This window comes from Diaphorina citri, unplaced genomic scaffold (assembly GCF_000475195.1).
Source record: "Diaphorina citri unplaced genomic scaffold, Diaci psyllid genome assembly version 1.1 scaffold712, whole genome shotgun sequence".
Classification (NCBI taxonomy): Eukaryota; Metazoa; Arthropoda; class Insecta; order Hemiptera; family Psyllidae; genus Diaphorina; species Diaphorina citri.
In genome coordinates this window covers 122,057-128,056 of record NW_007378145.1, presented here as the reverse complement: position 1 = coordinate 128,056, position 6,000 = coordinate 122,057, and positions in this window count along the sequence as shown.

Below are 6,000 nucleotides of genomic sequence, written 5' to 3'. Positions count from 1 at the left end.
TGAAGTAGATAAAGTTACCATTGTTGATATGGAACTCCACAGAGTTACCGAGTCTTGTACTCAATAATTTTGTGACGCTATCAACTATGAAATATGGTAACTGGTAACTGTATCTACTTCACTTACCCTATTCTTCTCAATAATTTTGTGACGCTATCAACTATGAAATATGGTAACTGGTAACTGTATCTACTTCACTTACCCTATTCTTCTCCTCCTCCTCCTCTTTTTTTCCTCTTCTTCTCCTTCTTCCTTCTTCTTCTACGTCTCTCCTCATCTGATCTAACTGGTGATACTTCACACTTTATCCTTTTGTATTATTCTTTTTCTTCTTCTCCTCCCTCCTCTTCTTCCTATACTTTAGTGCTTCCCAAAGTTGTTCCCATCGCGACACACTTTTCAAGACTCAAATCTTTCCGCAGCACCGGTCATCACCCCAACACATGAATGTTGTACAATAATGTACATACTTTTGAGAGTTTGTTAGCATGGATATTATTTTATAGTGGCCTTTTTAATTTGGCCGTCGGTCTTTCTTTGTCTCATTAGTTTTGCGATCTTTCTGAGAAAAAGAATCCCTAATCTCGCGGCACAAATAAGGCGCCCATTGCGGCACACTAGAATGCCGCGGTACACAGTCTGAGAAGCACTTCTCTTGTCTGATCTAACTACTGATGAGCTAAATCTTGCGAATGATGGAAGTGAGAAGTGCTTTCTCGCATCGGGATTTTCACACGATGGGAGAGGAACGTAATATTTCCCTGTCTTATCCATCAATATTACGCTACAATATGCAATTTCTTGAGGACTTGAAGGCAGGGCTGTATATAGGGGGGGATCATGGGACCCGGACCTTCCCCTGGACAATTTTTCGCCCCTAAAGGTACTGAATTTGGAGGATACATCTCCCCCCATAAAAAGCCACTGTTCGAATTCCTTGGCCCTTCCCCCTAGATGAAACCCTGGTTCGAATTCTTTGGTTCTTCTGCTTGAAATGCATGGATATTTTATCATTTTATCGAGCTATCAAAAAGTTCCACTTTTTGCTTTCTCGAGATTGGTTTGGCTTAACTTTCCTCCATTGTGGGGCCAGGACTACAGTCAATACGTAGGTATTGTTGTTGGCCCATTTTCGGAGATTTTTCATAAGCGGAAGACCAAAGTTTTATGTCAATATGAGAGTGTAAACATCGAGATAACAGTAAGGATACTTGACAAAGGCGACATAATAATTATTGGGGATAGGATTAAGACTGACGCTGACATTTTGGTGCCAATTTTAATTTGACAGACGTTTTTGTAGAACGCAATACTTTTGCCCTTATTCCATATACTTTTCACTGGGTCTGTAATTACTCCGTAATTACTGGACAGTGTAATTGACAGTTTTCTTAGAAGAGTTTTAAGGATAAAATTGATCCTGACCTTTGTTATAAGGCTCTTTTCCCATCAAAATAACATGAAGTGAAGTCATTATTACTCGTTGCATGTAGACAAAAGTAGACTTTTCATGTAACATCATGACTCTTGAAAATATCAAATTACAAAAACGTGATAATAATAATAAAAAAAATCTTGTCAAAAAGTTGAGTGACGTCTAAAAGGATATTGGATATACATAGCTTCCTACGTTGTGGCTTATGACCTATGGTTCAAAACGAGTAGGCTAAGACTTCTGACAATGAAATACACAGAAAAGAAGTATGTATGATTGTACCTAAATACCTAACTAATGCTAAAGAAGGTTCCATGTACACATTATTTTGTCCCAACTCTTCAATTGCTAAAAGGGAATTTTGGAACTCTTAGCGAAGTATTTAATTTTCCAAGAAGATTTTCCTCGTTAGGATTTTATTTATTCCAAAAATAAATTGATCGGAAATATAAGGAATTGAAAGGTATGTACACGAGGACCTTTGATTCCAAAGGTGAATTGGAGAAATGATTTGGGACGAATCTATATTTCATCAACAGCATTTTGTCCAATTTTTTTCTTCTCCTTTTTGTGTCGTTTTCCTCTACCTTTCCTATCTTTGTTTTCAATTCTCTCTCTCCCCCTTTCCTTTCTTTTCATTCTCTCTCCCCTTTATTTTACTCTCTCCCCCTTCTCTCTTTCTGAAATGTGTTTTTTGTCCCTTCTTTTCCCTTTCTTCTTCCACGTTATATGGTCTTGTTATTTTTCACAATTTCTTATCACTTCTTCACCTAGGTTTTTTCCTTTCTTGATTGCTCCTTAGTTACCCTCGATTTTTCTTCTTCTCTTCGTCTAATTTTTCATCTGCTTTTCCTTCAGATGCTTTCACATGGCCATCATCGACGTATATGACGTATTTCAGACGTGTGACGCAAATATGTTGTATTCCTTGTCATCCACGGAGTTTAGGTATGAATTTATGTATGTCCTTATCTACATCAAGGTGATTGACGGTTGAAGGTCAAAAGATATGTCTTTTCTATTTCATCAATTTTTTCTCTGAAAATTCAGGGATTTTTTTCCTTGGGGTTTTTCATAGACTGTTTTGGACTAGATCTGGGCACACGGCAGTGCGTCAGGCCAAGCTCCAGTCGAACGTTACCGTGAGGGTTAAATATTTAGACGAAGCCCTTCTGTTTTTCCCTTCTCCTCTGCCCCTTATTTAGAGAACAGAATCTACGGTCCTCAATTTCGCAGTTGAAGGAGTAGACTATTTTTTTTTGTTTATTTCACTTCAAATAAATGAATGGGTGGTAATAAAGCGAATATTTACTACAAAATTTACAACTCTTACTCCCTTCCTTTCTCTCTCTCCCTCCCTTCCTTTCTCTCTATATATCCCAAAAAAGGAAACAATATAGTCGAAGATGAGAAAAAATAAGGAGAGCAACAAAATATTGTCGAAAATTGTTCATCCCGAAGGAAAATATGAGCGGAAAGAGAAAAAATCTGGTGTGAACATCACACGACTTTCCTTATCCTATTGAATGATGCTTATTAGAGTGTTCTTTTACAGTATCTCTAACCGTTTTGTCGCTTTAGCTGAAAACCGCCAAAAAACGGTCGAAATCTGTCCAAAAGCGGTCAAAATACCGCCAAGCGCAGCAACCATCCCAACCAAACGTTTTGTGTTGCATCCTTGTCACATTTGTGAACTACATACCAAATTTCAAGTCTCTAGCTCATACCATTCCCGAGATATTGTTAAATTACACAGAAACCCGCCAAAAAGCGGTAAAATGCCGCCAACCGTAGCACCGGTCTTAACCAAAAGTTTCGTGTCGCATCCTTGTCACATTTGAAAGATACATACCAAATTTCAAGTCTCTAGCTCTTACCGTTCTCGAGATATTTTGTTTACAGACAGACACACAGACACGCACACGGACCAATGGCTGAAACTTTGGATTTAAGCTCTAGGGACCTCACGTTTTCGAGATATTTTGTTTACAGACAGACAGACAGACACACAGACAGACACACCCACGGACCAATGGCTGAAACTTTGGATTTAGGCTCTAGGGACCTCAAAACGTGTTTTGGCACTAAAAACTGACCATCGAAATTTTGACCCGATTACATTACTTTCCTTCCTATAGGATAAGGAAAGTAAAAAAGGAAATATATGTAATTATGTATTGAGGGTTTCCCGATATTTTATCAGGGTATTATGACCAGAGTTCGGGAGGGTCAGTTTTTTTCTCCAAAAATATGTAGCTATTCCATTTTTTCTAACCTGCTATTTTTAGCGGGAACCATAAATATTGTCTCAGATTAACCTGGAGTGCCTTTTAATATAAGATTACTTTTTTTTTTTTTTGTACAGGCAGTTTCATCCTATGGTCGCTCTAAGAAAGGTTGTTGTATAGGTAGCTTTAATGTAGGTAGATTTACTATTTACAATGAAAATTGAAAATATCAATTCAATTGTCTTTTTCTTTTCCCTTCCCCTTCCTCTAAATCTTCCTCCATCTGTTCTTCTCCTTTTTCTCTAGGCCTTTCTTATTGTCTTCCAGTATTTTCCTCAGTTTTTCTTCCAATTGTATTATGTATTTTTCTATTACTAGTATCAACCTGGGCTTTGCTACAGTAAGTAAATAAAAAATAAAAAAAATTGCCCTAATCTCTTTCGTCATTCTTTTCCCCTCTTTTCCTTTTCTTTCATCTCATTTCTCTCTCTCTCTCTCTCTTTCTCTCTCTCTCTCTCCATTACATTGTTTCACAGTACGGATATTTCTGTCTTTCTTTCCAAGTCTACTTCTGTCTTTTATCCCATTTTTCTTTGGTATAATCTTGCTTATATTGATTTTGAGTTTGGTTACTGTCACTGTCTGCAATGATACGCTCAAGTTACGTCAAAGATTCCTCTAATTCGCCCTCATCAATGTTGGTCAAACATTAGGTAACACTGAAGGAAATAATAAACTGAAAACTTGGAAACAATTACTTTTTAAACGAAACAGGAAATGGGGACAAAAGAAAATGAGGAACAATGATGAGAACAAACTTCGAACAACAATTTCGGAAAAGCATAAAAATCAAAAAAAAAAAAAAAGTTTGTCAAAAAAGACTTTTCTGATATCTCTGTTGGGTTAATAATAGAACATAATGAAATACTCGAAGAGAAAAAAGGGAACCTATTGTGGTTTTCTATTCTGTATAAAAATTGAAAGAAACAATCTACCTACATGCTCTATTCTACATGCTTTTATTTCCTTTTGGTTAGCGGTCAAACCTGTGTCAATAAACATGGAATTTAGCTAACTTTACGTTTTCCTTTTCCCTTTGGAAAGCGAGATCGACATAGGTAATTAGGAAATTAGTGTTGGAAATATTATTTTTAGGAATTTCAACATGGGTATTTATTTGATCAACTTTACCCGAAACGTGTTGAGAATGATATAATTAGGTATACCCGTACAAACTTTCTAATTGAGGACACATATTTCAAGTTTTCATTAATTGAAACATGTATAACCTCTACCGTGCTTTGATCTTGTGGGTTGTGGGTTCCATAAGATATTTAGTGGGTCATATTAATTAGTTTGTATTCAGTTGACACGCAAATAAACTAGACGACAAAAATAGACTCGGGAAAATCCATGTACGAGACCTTCTCAAGGTTTCTGCTGGGATAAAGAGACTTTTCAGTCCTGTTTGAGCAGACTAAAAATGATTTTTTTAATATTATTCTATTCCATTTTTCTGTTTACATAACAAGTGTTCATACTGTGGTGGCACGGGCATTGCAGAGACTACGGTCAGGCAGTTCCACTACATTTAATAAACACTTTTTATACTGTCTGTTGGAGACTATGAAAGTAAAGAGTCCATCATGCAAAGATAAATGAAAAAGATAAAAATACGAGTATACTGTAGACAAACCATGAAATGTTTACTCGTATGTGGTTGTACCACATGCACACAAAGTTGAAAGAAAACTGCAACTAAAAGCTCTGTAGAAAACCTAGGCTGTAAAAATCTGCCTAATCCCCTTCTTCAAACTAAAGAATTAAAACACGGTAAAACCCTAACAAACATAAGTAAAGTACTTAGAAGTGGAAGTGTTTATGTCTATAAAATGTTTGAATAACTTTTAGAGAGACTTACATCGTGTTGACTTTTATACCATGCAAGTCAGAAAGTAGAAAAAAGTCTCAAAGAGATTATGTGATAAGTTTAGGATCATTTACAACAAGTGCTTTTTACTAATAAGATACCGAGAACAAAGAATTGAATCATATCAAACCGTAACATCTCAACACACCCTCAATATTATTATTTGAAAGTTTGCAACTTTTTTGCCTTTTGTTTTCAACAAAAGTGCTGAAAGTCCCTTTTGTTGGAAAGAAAGTTTTATTAATATCTCTATCGCTTGTAACTCCTTAGCAAGATGTAGGTTATGCAAGTGAAGCATTGAAGCATTCTGCTACCGCTTTTGCGCTTTTACATCAAAATCTGAATGTCTTTCTTTCCTTACCCTGTCTTCTGGTATATCTACATCAATATTCTCAGGATTATCAGGG